The sequence below is a fragment of the Oncorhynchus clarkii genome, chromosome 20 (genome assembly GCF_045791955.1).
Source record: "Oncorhynchus clarkii lewisi isolate Uvic-CL-2024 chromosome 20, UVic_Ocla_1.0, whole genome shotgun sequence".
NCBI classification, from domain to species: domain Eukaryota; kingdom Metazoa; phylum Chordata; class Actinopteri; order Salmoniformes; family Salmonidae; genus Oncorhynchus; species Oncorhynchus clarkii.
In genome coordinates, this window is record NC_092166.1 from 54422868 (window position 1) to 54447709 (window position 24842).

At 40.0% G+C, this 24842-nt stretch overlaps 1 pseudogene; it reads left to right on the forward strand.

Moving 5' to 3' along the window:
• Nucleotides 1–24842, forward strand: part of LOC139376535 (zinc transporter ZIP11-like) — a 146014-nt pseudogene that overhangs the window by 529 nt on the left and 120643 nt on the right.

Genomic DNA, 24842 nt, shown 5'->3' on the forward strand with positions numbered 1-24842 from the left:
CTTGCTATGGAGAAGGTAAGCTATTTTGCCATAACGGCATGGTTTAATCATAATGAAAGACAAACACACACTGTGCTGCCAGTCACTATGGACAGATAAGTGTAAAGCGTGAGATACGACTGACATTTTGCAGGTGGAGGAGGATGCTTGGCTTCACGCACTGGGCATTTTGTTATGACATGCATTTTCTGAATTAGGCCCACAGAATTATGCCTATGGAAGAGTGGCTTCTATGGAAGAACTTTGAATGTCTTGAATTTCTGAGAGTTGGTTTAACATTGGACCAGAGTTAACGTTACTACCTAGCTAACAAGCTTGTGTGTGCAGAGCTGCACTAGAATTAAAAACCTGTCTTACCTTTTTGTAATTAATAAATCCAATGGGAAACGTGATAACTAACGTGATAATAATATGATCCTTAACTAGCATTGAAAAAGATTATCCATTCTTCTTTAATTAAAAATCTTTCTCCCTAATTTCTGAAATACGCTTGTAACGTCATCAGTATGCTACAGTAACCTATGCTTTGGAGAGGGAGGGGCAGGTAGCCTACACTGGCAAAGATTTCCAGCCGGCAGGCAGACACTGGAATAAGTGGTCTGAGTGACAGAATGAGGGCTTTGTTTTGACGCTTTGTTGCGATTTTTGTGGGATTGAAAAAAAATGACCGGAATGTTAATAACAGGTTCCAATGCTTTTAACCCTTTGATGCGTGCGATCACATAGAGTGCATTCGGAAAGTATTCAGATCCCTTCCCCTTTTCCACATTTTGTTACGTTTACAGCCTTATTCTAAAATTGATACAATTATTTCAAGGTACACACTACCTAGGGGTATACCGGTATGAACATGAATACTGGTATGACATTGTGCCATGATATGGATTTAGCCATATCATGCAAACCATGCTAAATTAATAAATGTATGAAATAAGGCATTTTTGTTTTCAAAATTTCAGGTGAGTGATACAGCTTAGTGGGCTAGTTTTTATCTTTTACTAAAAACAGCCATTTTTTAAAAATAAAAAACTAGAAGCATGGACATTACACGCAATCTGCCTGCCAATCGAAGTCAACAAACAAGCATGCGCATCTGCAGAGTAAGCAAACATTTAGTGAAGTAAACTCCTTTCGTTAGCAAAAGTCACCCAAAAATCAAGCGCAAAAGTGTAAGGAAGCATTGAGGATGACTGAAGACAAGGAAAATAACGCGATTGAGGTTGATTTCCAGGATAAGGAATAATTGGTTTGAAAAAAGGGAGGATGAGATAACGTGTAATTTACGTATCACATACCGAAAGATATGGAACCAATTCAAACTGTGGAGAAAGACAGTTTCAGGAAGTTGATTTGAACTCTAGACCCAAGATACTAGATCCCGAGCCGTAAATACTTCAGCAAAACATGTTTGCCAGAACTCAGAATGTCGGGACCGAAAAGATGTGTCAGTTAAGCTAACAGCAGCTAAATTCTTTATGATGTAGCCATGTTTGTTTATGTTTGACAAGCGAAAATTCCCTAATCCCAGAATGCCATTCACTAAAGACGCAAAAAACTAAGTCAAAGATGGCTGTGCCCATTGCCTGGAAAATATGAACTTAGTTTGGCCACTTTTCAGCATATTACAAATCTTCTATGTACTTGTTACAGTTTATACAAGAACTGGAGCACATGACTTGACAAGTCGTTTACAGTTTTTGACCAATCACGAAGCAAGATCATCACCCCAAATACAAGCCTACTGCCTAGCCTAACGGTAGTGCAAAAGCTAAACAGGGTTGCCAGATATGGCAAAAACAACTTTAGGAGGGTTTGTGGGGGGTTAAATTCATTTGTGGGTGATTTCAAGTCCATGGGGGGTAGAAATGGAGGAAGGTATTGTGAGGTGATATGATGCAGGAAATATTACTATGATGGGGGATTTATCAATAAATGGGGGGCAAACACAGGATAAGTTTATGCGCTAAATAGAAATTAAACCCCTGGAAAGGGGGTCTGTGCTGGCAACCATGAGTAACGATTGTCGAGTGAACCATTCCATCACCTCTTTAAATAAAATAGTTAATAACATCTTTGCTCTGACAGACATTTACATGACAAGTAGAATGCATTGAATGATGTCAACAAACATGGTATTTAGCTTAGCATTAGCTCCTTATAATCAGTACAACATTCCAAAAAGTATTTTGCACACATCATATGTGTCCATTACAATCTATGCAAGAATCGGAATGAATTTGTCGCCAGTACTTGAAAACGTGAATAAAACAGTAAATACATTATCCTTCATACATATACCACCACCGTTCAAAAGTTTTGGGTCAATTAGAAATGTCCTTGTTTTTGAAAGAAAAGCACATTTTTTCCCCCTTAAAATAACATTAAATTGATCAGAAATACGGTGTAGACATCGTTAATGTTGTAAATGACTATTGTAGCTGGAAGCGGCAGATTTTCAGGCCCATTATCAGCAACCATCACTCCTGATGTTCCAATGGCATGTTGTGTTAGCTAATCCAAGTTTATCATTTTAAAAGGCTAATTGATAATTAGAAAACCATTTTGCAATTATGTTAGCACAGCTGAAAACTGTTGTCCTGATTAAAGAAGCAATTAAACGGGCCTTCTTTAGACTAGTTGAGTATCTAGAGAATCAGCATTTGTGGGTTTGATTACAGGCTCTATATATCACCATATCATATCGCTGACGACGTCTAAACTTTAGTTCATTTGTATTCATTATTACAGGAAAATAAACCTGTAATAATCGTTATTTACAATTTAATGGTGAGCTAATTGTAGAAAATAGCTTACGTTTAATTAGTGTGATGAAATATAATCAGGGCATTCTACCGGATCATTGTTTAACATGGGCACTGTCTCATTGACCTAACATTATATCCTAATTTGACTTTGGTGCAGGTAATGTTGTTCTTCACATTATCGTTTCTGGTAAACACACACTATATCAAATATAATCAAAGTTTATTTGTCACATGCACAGGATACAGAAGGTGTAAACGGTACAGTGAAATGGTTACTTGCATTGTGGAATCTTTGGTTTAGAAATGTAGCTAGCTAGCTAAACAATGAACCATAATCCCAACTCATAACATTACTACCCTGCATGAATCTACAGGTAGCTAAAGCTAACCAACTAGCTAGGTTCAATGTTAGCTAATTAACTAACATTAGGCTATAAATAGCAATACAAATGGCTCTGAGATACGAATAGTATTAGTACACAGGTCATGCATGTAACGTTAGCTAGCGAACCAGCCAGCTAACGTGAGCTAGCTAGCTAACAGTATGCTTTAACTTGTAATGAAAACAACTTTCTGACACAATTAGAAATGCATAATATCTGAATGTAGCTAGCTAGACTCTCTTACCCGTCCGTATACATGGATGAACGCTTCTCCCTCTGTCACGGATGCGATGGTTGCCCTTAGTTTGAAGATATACTCCATAGACAGGTGTTTTATACAACAGCCTTCTGTGTTCTCTTTTCGACTCTCTGCATTTGCAATAAAACGTCTGAATTCTCTCCATCTCCTAAGCTTTCATACTCTGCTTCCACCAGGCATTCCACTGATTTCAAAACTCGGCCCTCCAGTGAGAGCCAACTTTTGACGTTTTTTGTGATATGTTTAAAAAAAGCAGCTTTAGAAAGGATTACCTACACATACTACGCAGCACGTTATAGACAGAAAAAAATGTATGTTCAAATGCCTCTCCTGTGAGGTATTGGCGCGCGACATACAGCTACTTTCCTGAAACGAGTCACAATGTTCTGCAAAAGTGAAATGGGCTACTTCTATGTGAATTTATGGCGAGGCGGAACACACCTCAATTCAAATTGTTGTATGAAAATAAAAATGGTTAGAAAATCATTTTAAATTGACAAGTTGAACATAGCCTATAGATAATTAGCATGCAGCGTGCCTTGGTTTGAGAGCAGCGTGGGTTAACTGTCCTGTTGAGTAACAATCACATTTTGGAACAGGGAGTGCATTCTGACATCACACGCATAAATAATCTCACGCTCGGGTGACTGTTATTTGGAATTCATACGTGAAAAGATTAAAATAACGATACTGTTTATGAACAGTATTAGATTACTTTCGTTCCTGATTCTGATTATGTTTCTCGAATAATTTTGTTTTCCAGTTTTGGGTTCTGTTTCCTGAACCCGTTCCAACCCCTGATAGAAATTGATTGATAGTTCGACAATATCTTGGAGAACGTGCCTTACTCGTCAACTTAACACCACAGTGGCTTGTTGATGCCCTTGGTTTGACCCCCCCCCCCCCCCTTAGAAGCGGATCTTGGAAAATATGCTTTTGAACCAGTCACACACACAAAAATGCCAATATAATCCTACAGTTCGGCGAGAGCTGTTTCTCTCACTCACACACCTGTCCACCCACCTTTACCCAATCCAGGATTGCCCTGCTATCTAATATGTGAATACAAGCAGATGTCAGATGTGACAGTCTTTTCAGTTGATGTGGTGGACTCAAAGTCAAAGGGTGGGTAAGACTTTCCCAAAGTATTCCCTACTGTCTCATAAGAAGGAGTGTAACTTCCTGGGAAGTTTGTCAGAAGCATTGCTGCCTTCCTGACAGTTATTATATAATTCTCGATCTTAATAATATATATGCGTAAGGCTGTACATCCCACTTTCTCCTAGAATAAAAGAAGAGGAATAGATGAATAAGGTATTATTGCTCACCTCAACAAACGATAATAGAAGACTCACCTTAGTATAGGGCTGTCCCCGTCTTAGGAAAATGTTGGTCAACCAATATTTCTGTTCTGTTGACCAATCATGTATTTCTCCATATATAGACACATCCTATGTGTTTTAGTCTAATCTACTATACAGTGCCTTGCGAAAGTATTCGGCCCCCTTGAACTTTGCGACCTTTTGCCACATTTCAGGCTTCAAACATAAAGATATAAAACTGTATTTTTTTGTGAAGAATCAACAACAAGTGGGACACAATCATGAAGTGGAACGACATTTATTGGATATTTCAACCTTTTTTAACAAATCAAAAACTGAAAAATTGGGCGTGCAAAATTATTCAGCCCCTTTACTTTCAGTGCAGCAAACTATCTCCAGAAGTTCAGTGAGGATCTCTGAATGATCCAATGTTGACCTAAATGACTAATGATGATAAATACAATCCACCTGTGTGTAATCAAGTCTCCGTATAAATGCACCTGCACTGTGATAGTCTCAGAGGTCCGTTAAAAGCGCAGAGAGCATCATGAAGAACAAGGAACACACCAGGCAGGTCCGAGATACTGTTGTGAAGAAGTTTAAAGCCGGATTTGGATACAAAAAGATTTCCCAAGCTTTAAACATCCCAAGGAGCACTGTGCAAGCGATAATATTGAAATGGAAGGAGTATCAGACCACTGCAAATCTACCAAGACCTGGCCGTCCCTCTAAACTTTCAGCTCATACAAGGAGAAGACTGATCAGAGATGCAGCCAAGAGGCCCATGATCACTCTGGATGAACTGCAGAGGTGGGAGACTCTGTCCATAGGACAACAATCAGTCGTATATTGCACAAATCTGGCCTTTATGGAAGAGTGGCAAGAAAGCCATTTCTTAAAGATATCCATAAAAAGTGTCGGTTAAAGTTTGCCACAAGCCACCTGGGAGACACACCAAACGTGGAAGAAGGTGCTCTGGTCAGATGAAACCAAAACTGAACTTTTTGGCAACAATGCAAAACGTTATGTTTGGCGTAAAAGCAACACACCATCCCCACTGTCAAACATGGTGGTGGCAGCATCATGGTTTGGGCCTGCTTTTCTTCAGCAGGGACAGGGAAGATGGTTAAAATTGATGGGAAGATGGATGGAGCCAAATACAGGACCATTCTGGAAGAATGATGGAGTCTGCAAAAGACCTGAGACTGGGACGGAGATTTGTCTTCCAACAAGACAATGATCCAAAACATAAAGCAAAATCTACAATGGAATGGTTCAAAAATAAACATATCCAGGTGTTAGAATGGCCAAGTCAAAGTCCAGACCTGAATCCAATCGAGAATCTGTGGAAAGAACTGAAAACTGCTGTTCACAAATGCTCTCCATCCAACCTCACTGAGCTCGAGCTGTTTTGCAAGGAGGAATGGGAAAAAATGTCAGTCTCTCGATGTGCAAAACTGATAGAGACATACCCCAAGCGACTTACAGCTGTAATCGCAGCAAAAGGTGGCGCTACAAAGTATTAACTTAAGGGGCCTGAATAATTTTGCACGCCCAATTTTTCAGTTTTTGATTTGTTAAAAAAGTTTGAAATATCCAATAAATGTCGTTCCACTTCATGATTGTGTCCCACTTGTTGTTGATTCTTCACAAAAAAATACAGTTTTATATCTTTATGTTTGAAGCCTGAAATGTGGCAAAAGGTCGCAAAGTTCAAGGGGGCCGAATACTTTCGCAAGGCACTGTATGTGCCGAGCTTATCTGATGCTTTAAGCAAACTGTTTGATGAACTAATTAAGAAGCTCAAATGTCTAGAGTCCGACCTCAATTTATTTGCTTGTGCCAGGACTGACTTGCTGCACCATGTAAAAAAAGAAATACAAAAGAAAAGACAGCAAGTGACTTTGACTAGCACCGGTTATCTCTCTCTCCTCCCTGCTTCAGCAATGACCACAGAACATTAACAGTGTGTATCGAGCTGTCCGTATTGCTGAGGGTGCAACAAAATTTCCGTCAAAGTTATGTTTCGGAAAAACATTTCCTATTCCCTCAACCCTTGCTATCTTTACGTGACATGCAACCAATAGGGCTTGAGCTATTGCATATCATAATCACATCAATAAATTGGTTAAAACAAACTCTGAACACTGTAATACGTGACAGCGGAATGGATACAGAGGACGTGACAAATAGACTCAAAACGTGGGAATGTTTACTGGTTTCTCAGGAGGTAAAGGGGAAGTCAGATATGTGGAATAAATTTGACTAGTTGTGGAAAATACAGGAGATCAAGAAAAATAAAATAAGGAGCAAGCCCTGTGTGCATATTATGTGTGCCAAACAGGTTATACTGTTATATTTATAATTGACCGTTTGGGACAATGTAAACAACACTAAATAAATTATAAGCGTACCAGTGAGTTTGTTGTAAGCCTTTATAACAGCAAAGAATAAAAACAGTTCCATTCCTTTGTGAATGCAATTTTTGAAATGGAGCGGTTTAGGGCTATTTATTGTTTACGCTAATTATTCAATGGTTGCTTTATTTTATGTTAACCAAATTGCTTGTTTGCATTACAAATCATGAATGACTCATATATGCTTTGTGATGACATGAACAAATAAATGATTGATTGATACACTGCCGATTTTGCAGGTTTTCCTACTTACAAAGCATGTCATTTTTATCATAGGTGGATTTCAACTGTGAGAGACGGAATCTAAAACAAAAATCCAGAAAATCACATTGTATGATTTTAAAGTAATTAATTAGCATTTTATTGCATGACATAAGTATTTGATCACCTACCAACCAGTAAGAATTCCGTCTCTCACAGACCTGTTAGTTTTTCTTTAAGAAACCCTCCTGTTCTCCACTCATTACCTGTATTAACTGCACCTGTTTGAACTCGTTACCTGTTTAAAAGACACCTGTCCACAGACTAAATCAAACAGACTCCAACCTCTCCACAATGGAAAAGACCAGAGAGCTGTGTAAGGACATCAGGGTAAAATTGTAGACCTGCACAAGGCTGGGATGGGCTACAGGACAATAGGCAAGCAGCTTGGTGAGAAGGCAACAACTGTTGGCGCAATTATTAGAAAATGGAAGAAGTTCAAGATGACAGTCAATCACCCTCGGTCTGGGGCTCCATGCAAAATCTCACCTCGTGGGGCATCAATGATCATGAGGAAGGTGAGGGATCAGCCCAGAACTACACGGCAGGACCTGGTCAATGACCTGAAGAGAGCTGGGACCACAGTCTCAAAGAAAACCATTAGTAACACACTACGCCGTCATGGATTAAAATCCTGCAGCGCACGCAAGGTCCCCCTGCACAAGCCAGCGCATGTCCAGGCCCGTCTGAAGTTTGCCAATGACCATCTGGATGATTCAGAGAAGGTCATGTGGTCTGATGAGACAAAAATAGATATTTTTGGTCTAAACTCCACTCGCCGTGTTTGGAGGAAGAAGGAGGATGAGTATAACCCCAAGAACACCATCCCAACCGTGAAGCATGGAGGTGGAAACATCATTCTTTGGGGATGCTTTTCTGCAAAGGGGACAGGACGACTGCACCGTATTGAGGGGAGGATGGATGGGGCCATGTATCGCAAGATCTTGGCCAACAACCTCCTTCCCTCAGTAAGAGCATTGAAGATGGGTCGTGGCTGGGTCTTCCAGCATGACAACGACCCGAAACACACAGCCAGGGCAACTAAGGAGTGGCTCCGTAAGAAGCATCTCAAGGTCCTGGAGTGGCCTAGCCAGTCTCCAGACCTGAACCCAATAGAACATCTTTGGAGGGAGCTGAAAGTCCGTATTGCCCAGCGACAGCCCGGAAACCTGAAGAATCTGGAGAAGGTCTGTATGGAGGAGTGGGCCAAAATCCCTGCTGAAGTGTGTGCAAACCTGGTCAAGAACTACGTGATGATCGTGATGTTTCCATAAATAGAGAAGTTTTTACTTCTTCACGCTAACTTTCTATTGTAATTGATTGTGTTAATTCATATGTTTTCATGTGAATGCCAAGTATGTCTACTTCACCATCCACCTATTTTATTGGTAAACTACAAGGTAGTGTAAACATTGTATTTTAATGATCCAATACATATTGTACACTTTTCATAATTCGGTTTTAGTCCAGAGAGGCTAGACAAGTGATCAAGATCTTCAATGAGACTGTGCAGTGATCCAGATTGGTCGGACTTTGAAAAAAAACTTGAGTCATCTGCATTCATTGACACATTTTGTTTTTAGCCCCTGGATTTCTAACCCCTTGATATTCTTGTTGGATCTGATTTTAATGGCTAGCATTTCAATGGGCATAATAAATAGATATGGTGACAATGGTTGTTTTAAAAGCTCAATACCTTCTGAGATGTAACCATTATTTACTATTTTACATCTGGGGTTGCTGTACATAACTTTAACCCATTGTATAAGAGATGAACCAACATCTAAGTAATACAGGCATTTATGTATATACATTGTAGTTGTACTTTATTAAATGCCTTTTAAAAACCTGCCTGGTATCTTTGATGTTTCATGATGTTCAGTTGTTTCAAGTAATTGTCGTATATTATCTCCATATGTATCGTCCATGTAAAACACCTGTCTGATCAGGATGAACAATATCTGGCATCCTGTCGGAATGTATCACAGCCTCGTACGGCAACTGCACCGCCCTCAACCACAAGGGTGGTGCGGTCTGCACAACGCATCACCAGGGGCAAACTACCTGCCCTCTGACACCTACAGTACCCGGTGTCACAGGAAGGCCAAAAAGATCATCAAGGACAACAACCACTCGAGCAAGTGCCTGTTCACACCACTATCATCCAGAAGGCGAGGTCAGTGCAGGTGCATCAAAGCTGGGACTGAGAGAAGCTGTTTTTCAATCAATCTATATCTAGGCCTTCAGACTGTTCACTATCACTAACTCAGTGAGGCTTCTGCCTACACTGAGACCCAATCACTGGACACTTTAATAAATGGATCACTTGTCACTTTAAACAATGCCACTTTAAATAATGCCACTTTAATATGTTTTCATATCTTACATTATTCATATCACATGTACATACTGTATTTTATACCATCTACTGCACCTTGCCTATGCCGCTCGGGCGTTGTTCATCCATACATTTATATGTACATATTCTCATTCACCCCTTTAGATTTGTGTGTATTAGGTCGTTTTTGGGGAATTGTTAGATATTACTGCACTGTTGGAACTAGAAGCATTTCGCTACACTCGCATTAACATCTGCTAACCATGTGTATGTGACCAATAAAATTTGATTAGATATATCGTAAAAAAGAAATGAAAACAATAATGTGCTTTTTGGTCTTGTAGGGTTTATGACTTTGTGGCTGTGGTAACTAGTAACGACCCCCTGAAGGAGGATCTCTTTATAATTGGTCCATTTTTAAACGACCTCCCCATAAGAAGTTGCCGCCACTATTTTAATGTAATTTCCTGTACTAAAGAGGAAATGCAACTTTAGGTTCCACCGCTGAAGAGGTTTGCACTAGTTACCACAGCCACAAAGTAAAAATAGTCTATCGTAAAAATGTATGCAAACCAAAATGACCTTTTTGGTTTTAATTTAAGGTTCGGTCTAGGCATAATGATAGCAGTGTGGTTAAGGTGATGGTTAGGTTTCAAATCTGATTTTAACAAGATCAATTGTAGAAATGGGTGTATCTAGTAATTAGTGATGTCCCTTCAAGCTTAGCTAGCATGCTAACTTATCTAGCTAATTATCTATTGTTGCTGGGTTGCTAGCTAGCTAGGACTCCGGTACACAGAAGACAGGAGGCGGAGGTGACACCGGCAGCTAGCTAGGACACCAGAGGGCAGTGTCCTTTTGTACCCGCCTGTCGGGCACTGCTTTCCCGCAGTTTCTATTATATATTTGTAAAGGATCGATAACTCTGCAACTCTTTAGGCTAGAAACAAGCTGTAAAAGGCACAAAGATATGGCTCGAGTGAACATGGGGATAGCTTTGTTAAGTCTCTATGGTTGAGTGATACGACCTTCAAAAGTCACTGACTTAAAACCGGTTTCTTTTACTTTGCTTTAAATTAGAATTTAGTTATATTTGACCATTTAAGACTGCCAAAATGAGCTAATTCACCTTCTGAAAACTGCAGACAATTACTTTTGACTATATATGGAAAATTCTACACATACTTTAAAAGTTAGTTCAAAATAGATTTGAGCTATTAGAGGGTAACAAGGCCAGAAGACCAATGTTCAAACCAATGATGTCTATAAACCCTGGATGATTGACAGGGGCACTGTACTGAAGCCAATGCGCAGCCATCTTGGTACTCCTCCTCCGGTGTCAAAAAATATTTTGGACTCTATAGAAATTAATTTATTGAATCATCTACATTTGTTTTGACATGTGTATTCTATTACAGGACACCTTAATACATATTTGTAAAATATATTATGTGAGCTAAACATAACAAAATTGATTAAAAAACATTTTTTTTTTTCATTATTAAAGTTATTATTTTGGTACTAATGTTACTGTCCCCACTACAACCACAAAAAAATACTTGAATACCTATAATTTTAGAATTCCGTTCATTCCAATGGATTACTGTGCCTACTGGGGAGTGCCAATATGGCCAACCGGTGGCTTCAAAGCCTCTCAATGGGTGGGTGAATTTTGGCCCATTCCTCCTGGCAGAGCTGGTGTAACTGAGTCAGGTTTGTAGGCCTCCTTGCTCGCACACACTTTTTCAGTTCTGCCGACACATTTTCTATAGATTTGAGGTCAGGGTTTTGTGGCCACTCCAATACCTTGACTTTGTTGTCCTTAAGCCATTTTGCCACAACTTTGGAAGTATGCTTGGGGTCATTGTCCATTTGGAAGACCCATTTGCGACCAAGCTTTAACTTCCGGACTCACGTCTTGAGATGTTGCTTCAATATATCCACATCATTTTCCATTTTCATGATGCCATCTATTTTGTGAAGTGGACCAGCCCCTCCTGCAGCAAAGCACCCCTACAACATGATGCTGCCACCCCTGTGCTTCACGGTTGGGATGGTGTTCTTTGGCTTGCAAGCCTCGTTTTACTGTGGATATAGATACTTTTGTACCGGTTTCTTCCACCATCTTCCACAATGTCCTTTGATGTTGTTCTGGGATTGATTTGTACTTTTAGCACCAAAGTACGTTCATCTCTAGGAGACAGAACACGTCTCCATCCTGAGCGATATGACGGCTGCATGGTCCCATAATGTTTATACTTGCGCACTATTGTTTGTACAGATGAATGTGGTGACTTCAGGCATTTGGAAATTGCTCCCAAGGATGAACCAGACTTGTGGAGGTCAACAATTTTTGTCTAAGGTCTTGGCTGATTTCTTTGAATTTCCCATGATGTCAAGCAAAGAGGCACTGAGTTTGAGGGTAGGCCTTGAAATATATCCACAGGTACACTCCATTTGACTCAAATGATCTCAATTAGCCTATCAGTAGCTTCTAAAGCCATTACATAATTTTCTGGAATTTTCCAAGCTGTTAAAAGGCACAGTCAACTTAGTGTATGTAAACTTCTGACCCACTAGAATTGTGATACAGTGAATTATAAGTGAACTAATCTGTCTGTAAACAATTGTTGGAAAAATTACTTGTCATGCACAAAGAAGTTGTCTTAACCGACTTGCCAAAACTATGGAGTAGTTGAAATCTAGTTTTAGTGACTCCAACCTAAGTGTATGTAAACTTCCGACTTCAACTGTGTGCGTGTGCGCGTGCACACACACACTGTCATATACACTCAAGTGAAATGCAAACTCATTGTAAGAAACTTTTTCATCCAAGAATCCATTCGTGTGAAGCCACTACAAATAAATTTAAAGAAATTCCTTCATTTCAAATTCCAATTTGCACCCCATGAAGGATTGCAATATCGGCTATTGTATCCAGTAAGATCATCATTGATTCAATTTCAACCTTGTGTGAAGAAAGAGATTAACAAAAACCTCAGTTCTTCCTTCACTATGGTTCACACTTTTCTATCTCATTTTGTTCTTGTTCAAGTTTCTTCTTCTAAGGAATGTTTAGCATTTTATTGACAGCTCCATATCTGGGTCTGATGCAGAAGCTTCAGAAGCACGGTTTCTCCTGAAAGACGGGCATGCCATTCCTGACACCTGAATCAATAAGCAACTTGGCACGCTCGTTACCTGTAGCTAATTACCACATCCATCTCTCCCAGTGTCAAAGCGCTCTTCCTCCTCTCTCACTCGCTCCTCTCTCTCTCTTGCTGAGTACACAGAGGACCAACACCCGGACAGCTGATGAAACTGAGGAGATATTCTGTCTGCAATAATGCCCTTTCATGGGAAAAAACTGATTCTGAGTGGCTGTGCTCCTGCCCAGTCACGTGAAATCCATAGATTAGGGCCTAATGAATTCATTTCAATTGACTGATTTCCTTATATGAACTGTAACTCAGTAAAATGGTTGAATTGTTGCATATTGCGTTTATGTTTCTGTTCAGTATGTGTGTGTATGTATATCATTTGTTTTTCAACAGGAAAATGACCAAACACACCTCCAGGCTGTGTAAGGGCTATTTTACCAAAAAGGAGAGTGATCGTGTTGCATCAGATGACATGTGCCCCCTTCCGGTACCGGAGGTACCATGAAGGAATAAGTGATGTTGATGACTCAGAACCATGTCTAAACCCATTGCCTGAAGAGAGTCGGCTGGTGACCAATCCTGTTCTTGCCTTGAGTTTGATACTCAGCTATTGCTTATGTTCCCAGAGTAAGCGGCATAATGCCACCGTTGAGACAGACACTCACAAGCAACACACTCCTGTCAGCAGCCGTTGCTTCTTATTTTTTCTCTGCTCGCCCCAAGTATTGCTGATTCCAAACTCGAAGTCCTCCGGTCCTGACTTCAGAGTCTTGAAAAGCTATTTTCATATTGTCGGCATGATGCGTTGATAATGAAGTGCACTGGGCTTTTGCTGGTTGGTTCTCCTCCGGGTCTTTCTCACTCAAACACCCACAGTCATATCCACACGCATCCCCCGAGCACTGGCCCCTTCCATTACATCTGTTGAATTTTCAAATCCAAACAAGGAGAGGTCTCAACACCCCAGGAAGAAAAAACATTTGAGAGAACCAATCAATGCATCCGCTTCATTTCTGAGCGACTATTGCATTAACAAATGGCCTCTTTTCCAGACCAGCTAGTCACAGCTCTTCCTTGCTGTGTGGTCATGTGGGTCGCGTCAGCAAGGCTAGCTCTTCCCTAGTAAAAGGTGGAATGAATGTCTTTGATCAAGCTATTGGGGAGTAGTGCATTGTTGGATGTTGTGGGGTTTTGTGAACTGAACTGAACAGCACACACACAGCTCTGTGCTGACATTTCTTACAATACCTTTTTGAGCACAATGCTCCCAAATTCAAATTCCAGGTAGCACAGTAAAATATTTAGGAGCGTGTGCGACCAAAATGTTAGCACTGTAAAGCTATTACACACACGCACACTCACACTCCCTGCTGGATCAGGAGGAAAGTGCCAGGGCCTATAGGGATGTGTTTGTGACGTATTCCAGAGGACGTGTGAATTTGAGGCAGTGTTTATTTTCGGTCCTCTGTCCCTTTTCGTTATTTGTGTTATTGCATAAAATTCATGCCAAATGTTGCTGAGGGAATGGGGGTCACCTTTATCATTGCACAACAGTCCTATTCCAAAAGAGTGAGATCCCCCGAGGACTTTCTCTGTTAGCTTTTTCATTTTGAGGCCAACTGAACTTCCCCACTCCGAGCAGAAGCCGACTGCACACAGCAAATAATAGTGCCTGCTAACTGTTACTTCCTTTTTGCTTCGCCCTCAGCTGATGTTGGCGGCGTCCTATTGGTTGTTGCTGGCACCGGCGATAGACATGGCAGAGGATTTGGGAAAGTATGGCTCGTTTGTGTTCGTCCCTGTGGCGGTGGGTGTTGCCCTCGGCGCGGCCTTCGTCTACCTGGCTGACCTCATGATGCCTGCTCTGGTGAGTCTTGTTGGTGCTGCAGCCTCCCGGAAATGAACTTAATTCACACATACAGTACATACCACTCTGTCATGTCAAACACAATAGCCGAAGAGGTTGGCCTCTATACATTGTTTGCTCATACACCACAGGTAATATCAATCAATCAAGCTTTATTTATATAGCACATTTCTTAGAACAAATGCAATTTACAATTTAAAGTGCTTGACAAATAAAATGTAGGTCTACCTGTTGGAAATGAGGTAAAGGCGGGAAAATAAATCAGGACAGGATGAGGGTTGGATAGAGGGTGAGTTATAAGCCACACTTATATGCTGGCCTTGTTATTATTGACAGTAGTGACGTGAGAGAGGGGTTTGAATTCCATTAAGTGTAATCACTCCTATTAAAGGTTTTCTGCTTCACTAAGTCACATCAACATCCTATTGTTACATGGCAGCAGATACTCCCATTTAGATGGCAAATTAGATTATATGATATTGTTACATACAGTGGTTTCCATTCTGTACTAGCGCAGTGGACCATCACTGGTAAATGTATCAAAAAGGTAAGTAGGATGGTGCAATGAGGCCAATCTTGTAACCTAAACCATTTGCAATTGGTGACAAATTGATGTACTGTCAGCTAAAAAAGTAGGAAAAGTAGGCTATTCCTTAAACATCATCCTAACACCCTACATACATCTTTTCACAGCGATTACAGGCTTTAACACAAATCATTACGGTTGTCCCCACCATCCTCTTCCTCCTCACCTCCATCTCTCTCCCACTACATCTCCTGTTCCTCTCCCCTGGTTTCCCCAGTGATGACAGTGGGAAGACGGAGCAGAGTGGAATCGGGGGGGAGACGCAGGGGTCTTGGCTGTGGGCTGGGGTGCCCCTCTGGGGGGTCGGACCAGGCTGTTTGGACAGCTGCTGGTGTCAATTTTACTGGCTCCTGGGCAAACACTGGGCCCTGAATGATAGCAGGAGAGAGGGGGAGTGCGGATGGGTGGTGGAGGCAGTGCCAGCCTAGCGGCAGCAGCACCCGAGTCTGTCGAGCCCCCGTTCTGACAACCCTCAACCTGGTGATAAGGCTGCCCTGTACCTGGAAATCACTGTATCTGCATCGATCTCTCTCTCTTTCTCTTCCCTATCAACACTACTGTTTTCCCCAGTCACGGTCTTTTGTGCGCCAGCAGCGTTTCTAGGATAAGGGAAAACAAACGTCAGGTGGTTGGGTGACTGCGGAGCAAGCTGTTGCAGGATTAAGTGTCATAGGACCATGAACTGTATCTCCGTATGTGGGAGCAAGGGCTTTGTCAGGGAGATGATACTGACTTAACTGGACCTGGTCAAACACTTTCAAACAAAGCCACAGCTTTGCACAAGGTACAAGTCGGGTAACAGGATGTTGCCCCACGCAATGGGAGTGTTGCATCATGGGAGATAACATTAGCTCCCATCCATAGCTTCCTGTGGCACACAGCCAAGGGCCAAGTGTGCACAATGCCAACATGTTCGGCCCTATTTTGATTTGTTTAACACTTTTTTGGTTAATACATGATTCTATATGTGTTATTTCATCGTTGTGATGTCTTCACCTTTACTCTACAATGTAGAAAATAGTAAAAATAAAGAAAAACCCTTGAATGGGTAGGTGTGTTCAAACTTTTGACTGGTCCCCAAAAATATATGGGGGATTGGAAATGATGCAGTCAATGACATTGATGGAAGCAAAAATCTATCTGCAGTATTAAAGGTGATTTACCCCCTAAAAATGTTTTAAATATATGTATCCACTACAGGAACAAGATCATCCACATGTATTGATCACATTTTTTATAATACTGTAGAACCTTGTTCTAAAGCTGTGTTCGCACCCATTGGATGTAGTGATCACAATATAGTGGCTATATCCAGGATTTCCAAAGTTCCAGAAGCTTGGCATAAAATGGTATATAAGAGATCATACAAAATATTTTGCTGTGACTCTTAAGTGGATGATGTTATGAATATTTGTTGGTCTGATATGATTAATAAGGAGCATCCAGACGCTGCACTTGATGAATTTAGGAAATTACTTCCAATTATTGAGGATACAATCTTCCCAGCAGAGTCATTAGATCATTTATTTTGGTACTGTCCATATGTAGCTCGTTTTTAGTCACAGGTCCAGGAATGGCTGAAGAATTGCAACATTTACCTAGAACTAACGCTGCAGATAGCAATACTGGGTGATTTGAAAAGTCATAGTCAATCAATCAATAATATAATTGTTTAGCAACATTTTTTATCTGTAATTTACAATCTGTAGAAGCTATGAGAATAGAACGGTTCAGTACTTTTGTGTAGCACCACAGCACAGTTGAAAAAATATATGGCAAATAGAAATCCAAAATGGATGGTGTTAAGAGATAGATGGGAGGGGTTGAAGGGGAATGAAGGGTGGGATTAATAACAACAAGATAACCAATGTAAAGCATATGGGGTCTGTAAAATGTATATAGGTTCATAAATGTTGTGAAATAGCACAGTTACAAATAGAAATCAAACTGGATGGACATTAGAAATAGAGGAAGGACTAAAAACATACTAAATATAACTATTGTAAAATAGATGGTGTCTGTAAAATGTGTATAAGATGAAGGTAGAAGCCTAAGGTGTTATTGTTTATTAGTTTACTCCAATTGGGGGAGGGGTGGTAGGGTTTTCAGGGAATAATAAAGGTATATTTAAAAAAAAGTGTGTATATGTATGAATGTTTATGTGTGTGTGTGTGTATATATATATATATATATATATATATATATATATATATATATATATATATATATATATATATATACATTTTTTAGAATATACCTTTATTTATTTATTTAATTATATAGTTGAAGTCGGAAGTTTACATACACTTTTTCAACCGCGCCAAAACTATAGTTTGATAAAAAGAAATTTGTGGAAAGTCGGTTAGGACATCTACTTTGTGCATGACACAAGTAATTTTTCCAACTATTGTTTACAGACAGAGTGAATTATAAGGGAAATAATCTAGCAAAATTCCAGTGGGTCAGAAGTTTACATACACTAAGTTGACTGCCTTTAAACAGCTTGAACAGTTCCAGAAAATGATTTCATGGCTTTAGAAGCTTCTGAGAGGCTAATTGACATCATTTGAATCAATTGGAGGTGTACCTGTGGATGTATTTCAAGGCCTACCTTCAAACTCAGTGCCTCTTTGCTTGACATGAAACATCAAAAGAAATCATCCAAGACCTCAGAAAAAGTCTGGTTCATCCCTGGGAGCAATTTCCAAACGCCTGAAGGTACCAACTTCACCTGTACAAACAATACTACGCAAGTATAAACACCATGGGACCACTCAGCTGTCATACCGCTCAGGAAGGTGACGTGTTCTGTCTCCTAGAGCTGAACGTACTTTGGTGGGAAAAGTGCAAATCAATCCCAGAACAACAGCGAAGGACCTTGTGAAGATGCTGGAGGAAACGGTTACAAAAGTATATATCCACAGTAAAACAAGTCCTATATCGACATAACCTGAAAGGCCGCTCAGCAAGGAAGAAGCCACTGCCCCAAAACTGCCATTAAAAAGCCAGACTACGGTTTGCAACTGCACATGGGGACAAAGATCGTACTATTTAGAGAAATATCCTCTGGTCTGATGAAACAAAATAGAACTGTTTGGCCATAATGACCATCATTGTTTGGAGGAAAAGGGGGGAGGCTTGCAAGCCGAAGAACACCATACCAACCGTGAAGCACGGGGGTGGCAGCATCATGTTGCGGGGGTGCTTTGCTGCAGGAGGGACAATAATGTGGATATATTGAAGCAACATCTCAAGACATCAGTCAGGAAGTTAAAGCTTGGTCGCAAATGGCTCTTCCAAATGGACAATTACCCCAAGAATTATTCCAAAATTGTGGCAAAATAGCTTAAGGACAACAAAGTCAAGGTATTGGAGTGGCCATCACAAAGCCCTGACATCAATCTCATAGAATATTTGTGGGCAGAACTGGAAAAGTATGTGTGAGCAAGGATGACTACAAACCTGACTCAGTTACACCAGCTCTGTCAGGAGGAATGGGCCAAAATTCACCCAATTTATTGTGGGAAGCTTGTGGAAGGCTACCCGAAACGTTTGACCCAAGTTAAACAATTTAAAGGCAATGCTACCAAATACTAATTGAATGTATGTAAACTTCTGACCCACTGTGAATGTGGTGAAATAAATCATTCTCTACTATTTTTCTGACATTTCACATTCTTAAAATAAAGTGGCAATCCTAATTGACCTAAAAGAGGGGATTTTTACTGGGATTAAATGTCAGGAAATGTGAAAAACTGAGTTTAAATGTATTTGGCTAAGGTGTATGTAAACTTCCGACTTCAACTTTATATGGATATATATTTACCCCAAAAATATGGGGGATTGGAAATGAATTACATTGATGGAAGCAGCAATCTATCCACAATATTAAAGCTTATCCACCCCTTAAAATTACAATAATATTTAACGCTTATCTAAAAGGACCTCATTACTTTTTCTCTGCACTTCTTCTGCGGCCAAGTCTTCTGCTTTCCACTTTTGACTTTCCCTGTACTTCCCGATGGCTAATAACACACCCATCTAACTGAGAGGCAGGGGTGTCTTAAAAAATATGTGTCAGAAAATGTATGTTTGTAAGGAGGAGAGGAACACCTCATTAACCTCCCCTCTCTCCTTGTCACACCATCAGATTTACCCTGGAACTGGAATCTATTCCCCCTCTTCTCTCTTGTGGCTAGCAATTATGCTAATTTGCCTTCAAGACTCCTCAACTAGTGGGGTGTAACTTATTTTTGGCGACATTTTAATTTGTCACCTTTTAGAAAGTGCCTTGTACTTTCTACTTGGTATCTGTTGATAATTGGTCAAGTTCTCGTGTAAGACTTTCCAGTATTTATTCTTACCTCACTGAAAGTCTAAAAGTATTGGCGCGGCCTCTGACCGGAGATTTGAAAGGCTCGCAGAGACAAAATGTTGCTCTTTTAAAGCTAATTTAATTCAATTTTTCTGCAATGGTACACTTTTTGCCATAGCATGAAACACAGTATAAGCAATCTGACATTATATAAAGAAATCTTACATTTATTGAATTTTAGATTCTCCCTGACTGTCTGGTTTTAATTTTGGTGATTTTTTTGTCCTAAAATATATAGCTCCATTATCTTTCCTACATACTTTTTTATCTGGTTTTAATCGTTTAAGTTTACACTAAAAACGTTTTGGCTGTAAAATACAGCTATTAATGCTCTCAATGTTTAAGTAGGTAGGCCTACTCCCTCTTATCAATGTTCTGCGTGTACACACACACACAGGCACATTCTAAATTAGTGTTCTCCCAATTTCTGATTGGAATGTTGACTCCACTTAGGTTGGAGTCATTAACTTGTTTTTCAACCACTCCACAAATTTCTTGTTAACAAACTATAGTTTTGGCAAGTCGGTTAGGTCTAGAGGTCGACCGATTAATCGGAATGGCCGATTAATTAGGACCGATTTCAAGTTTACATAACAATCTGAAATCGTTATTTTTGGTCACCGATTTGAACGTTTTTTTTTTTTTTACACCTTTATTTAATCTTTATTTAACTAGGCAAGTCAGTTAAGAACACGTTCTTATTTTCAATGACGGCCTAGGAACGGTGGGTTAACTGCCTTGTTCAGGGGCAGAACGACAGATTTTCACCTTGTTAGCTCGGGGGATTCAATCTTGCAACCTTACAGTTAACTAGTCCAACGCTCTAAACACCTGCCTCTCATTGCACTCCACGAGGAGACTGCCTGTTACGCAAATGCAGTAAACCAAGGTAAGTTGCTAGCTAGCATTAAACTTATCTTATAAAAAACAATCAATCAATCATAATCACTAGTTAACTACACATGGTGATGATATTACTAGTTTATCTAGCGTAGTCCTGCGTAAATGATGTGGTGCGTATCGTTACTCCAATGTATACCTAACCATGAACATCAATGCCTTTCTTAAAATCAATACACAGAAGTATATATTTTTAAACCTGCATATTTAGCTAAAATAAATCCAGGTTAGCAGGCAATATTAACCAGGTGAAATTGTGTCACTTCTCTTGTGTTCATTGCATGCAGAGTCAGTGTATATGCAACAGTTTGGGCCGCCTAATTTGCCAGAATGTTACGTAATTATGACATAACATTGAAGGTTGGGCAATGTAACAGGAATATTTAGACTAATGGATGCCACCCCTTAGATAAAATACGGAACGGTTCCGCATTTCACTGAAAGAATAAATGTCTTGTTTTCGAGATGATAGTTTCCGGATTCGACCATATTAATGACCTCAGGCTCGTATTTCTGTGTGTTATCATGTTATAATTAAGTCTATGATTTGATATTTGATAGAGCAGTCTGACTAAGCGGTGGTAGGCAGCAGCAGGCTCGTAAGCATTTATTCAAACAGCACTTTCGTGCGTTTTGCCAGCAGCTCTTCGTTGTGCGTCAAGCATTGCGCTGTTTATGACTTCAAGCCTATCAACTCCTGAGATGAGGCTGGTGTAACCAATGTGAAATGGCTAGCTAGTTAACGGGGTGCGCGCTAATAGCGTTTAAAACGTCACTCGCTCTGAGACGTGGAGTGGTTGTTCCCCTTGCTCTGCATGGGTAACGCTGCTTTGAGGGTGGCTGTTGTCGTTGTGCTCCTGGTTCGAGCCCAGGGAGGAGCGAGGAGAGGGACGGAAGATATACTGTTACACTGGCAATACTAAAGTGCCAATAAGAACATCCAATAGTCAAAGGTTAATGAAATACAAATGGTATAGAGAGAAATACAGTGGGGCAAAAAAGTATTTAGTCAGCCACCTATTGTGCAAGTTCTCCTACTTAAAAAGATGAGAGGCCTGTAATTTTCATCATAGGTACACTTCAACTATGACAGACAAAATTAGAGAAAAAAGTCCAGAAAATCACATTGTAGGATTTTTTAAGAATTTATTTGCAAATTATGGTGGAAAATAAGTATTTGGTCACCTACAAACAAGCAAGATTTCTGGCTCTCACAGACCTGTAAATTCTTCTTTAAGAGGCTCCTCTGTCCTCCACTCGTTACCTGTATTAATGGCACCTGTTTGAACTTGTTATCAGTATAAAAGACACCTGTCCACAACCTCAAACAGTCACACTCCAAACTCCACTATGGCCAAGACCAAAGAGCTGTCAAAGGACACCAGAAACAAAATTGTAGACTTGCATCAGGCTGGGAAGACTGAATCTGCAATAGGTAAGCAGCTTGGTTTGAAGAAATCAACTATGGGAGCAATTATTAGGAAATGGAAGACATACAAGACCACTGATAATCTCCCTCGATCTGGGCTCCACACAAGATCTCACCCCGTGGGGACAAAATGATCACAAGAACGGTGAGCAAAAATCCCAGAACCACACGGGGGGACCTAGTGAATGACCTGCAGAGAGCTGGACCAAAGTAACAAAGCCTACCATCAGGAACACACTACGCCGCCAGGGACTCAAATCCTGTAGTGCCAGACGTGTCCCCCTGCTTAAGCCAGTACATGTCCAGAGCCGTCTGAAGTTTAGAAAATCTTTGGAGGGAGTTTAAAGCCCGTGTTGCCCAGCAACAGCCCCAAAACACCACTGCTCTAGAGGAGATCTGCATGGAGGAATGGGCCAAAATACCAGCAACAGTGTGTGAAAACCTTGTGAAGACTTACAGAAAACATTTGACCTCTGTCATTGTCAACAAAGGGTATATAACAAAGTATTGAGAAACTTTTGTTATTGACCAAATACTTATTTTCCACCATAATTTGCAAAAAAATATATTAAAAATCCTACAATGTGATTTTCTGGATTTTTTTCTCTCATTTTGTCTGTCATAGTTGAAGTGTACCTATGATGAAAATTACAGGCCTCTCATCTTTTTAAGTGGGAGAACTTGCACAATTGGTGGCTGACTAAATACTTTTTTGCTTTACTGTAGTCCTATAATTCCTACAATAACTACAACCTAAAACTTCTTACCTGGGAATATTTAAGACTCTTGTTAAAAGGAACCACCAACTTTCATATGTTCTCATGTTCTGAGCAAGGAACTTAAACATTAGCTTTCTTACATGGCAAATATTGCACTTTTACTTTCTTCTCCAACACTTTGTTTTTGCATTATTTAAACCAAATTGAACATGTTTCATTATTTATTTGAGGCTAAATTGATTTTATTGATGAATTATATTAAATTAAAATAAGTGTTCATTCAGTATTGTCGTCATTGTCATTAATACAAATACATTTTAAAAAATCGGCAGATTTTAATCGGTATCTGCTTTTTTTGGTCCTCCAATAATCTCAATCGGTATCGGCGTTGAGAAATCATAATCGGTCTACCTCTAGTTAGGACATCTACTTTGTGCATGACACAAGTCATTTTTCCAACAATTGTTTACAGACAGATTATTTAACTTATAATTCACTATATCACAATTCCAGTGGGTCAGAAGTTTACATACACTAAGTTGACTGTGCCTTTAAACAGCTTGGAAAATTCCAGAAAATTGAATTGTGGGAAACTGAGTTTAAATGTATTTGGCTAAGGTATGTAAACTTCTGACTTCAGCTGTAGACAAAAAGAACTGGCTCTATGGGTACAAATAACAAAAGCATTTAAACCTGTCCAACAATGTTATGAATTCCACAGAATTTTGAACATAACAGATCAGCCAGGTCTAAGTTTATACTACAGTTATGAGATGTAGCCTTGGCTTCTCATCAAACCTGACAGAGCTTCAGAGGATCTGCAGAGAAGAATGGGAGAAACTCCCCAAATACAGGTGTGCCAAGTTTGTAGCGTCATACCCAAGAAGACTGGAAGCTGTAATCACTGCCAAAGGTGCTTCAACAAAGTACTGAGTAAAGGGTCTGAATATTTATGTAATTGTCATATAAAAAAAAAAAAGTTTTTGCAAAAATGTTCAAAAATCATAGTTTTGCTTTGTCATTATGTGGTATTGTTTGTAGATTGATGCAAACATTTAAAAAAAATCAATTTTAGAATTAAGCTGTAACATAGCAAAATGTAGAAAAAGTCAAGGGGTCTGAATACTTTCCAGATGCACTGTAGAAATATCTCATTTAGGTAAGTATTCACACCCCTTTTCAGCTCAGGTGCATCCAATTTCCTTTGATCCTCCTTGAGATTTCACTACAGCTTGATTGGAGTCCACAATGGCCAATTGAATAGTTTGGACATAATTTAGAAAGAAACACACCTGTCTATATAAGGTTCCACAGTTGACAGTGCATGTCAGAGCAGAAACTATTCCATGAAGTCCAAGGAACCTTCTGTAGCTCTCCAATGTAGAATTGTGATGAGGGGGAAGCGTATAAAACAATGTCTAGAGTGTTGAACGTTTCCCCTGAGAACAGTGGTCTCCATCATTGGGAAATGTAAAAAATATGGAACTACCCAGACTCTGCATGGAGGTGACCGTCCAACCAAACTGAGCAACCGGGCAAGAAGGACCAAGAAGCCATTGACCACTCAGACAGAAGTACTGCATTTATTGGATGAGTCTCTACAGCACTTTACCGATCTGGGCTTTATGGCAGAGTGGCCAGACGGAAGACAGTCCTGAGAAAAAGGCACATGATGGCATGCCTGAGGTTTGCAAAAAGGCACGTGAAAGACAGAGTATAAGGCAAAATATTCTGTGGTCTGATGAGACAAATTTTGCTATTTGGCCTGAATGCAAAGCTTCATGTCTGAAGAAAATAAGACAGAACTCATTTCCCATCGAACACCACCCCTACCGTGAAGCATGGTGATGGCACGTGATGCAACGATATTACATTTTTGGCCGCTACCGATATCCAATATTTTCCTTGCCAAAAAAAACGATAATGATAACTGATATTTAACATTTTTGAGGCCTTTTAAGCATTCTACTACAGTTAAATAGATAACACACACGCGGACGCAGCGGTCTAAGGCACTGCATTTCAGTGCAAGAGGTGTCACCGTAGTCCCTGGTTCGAAT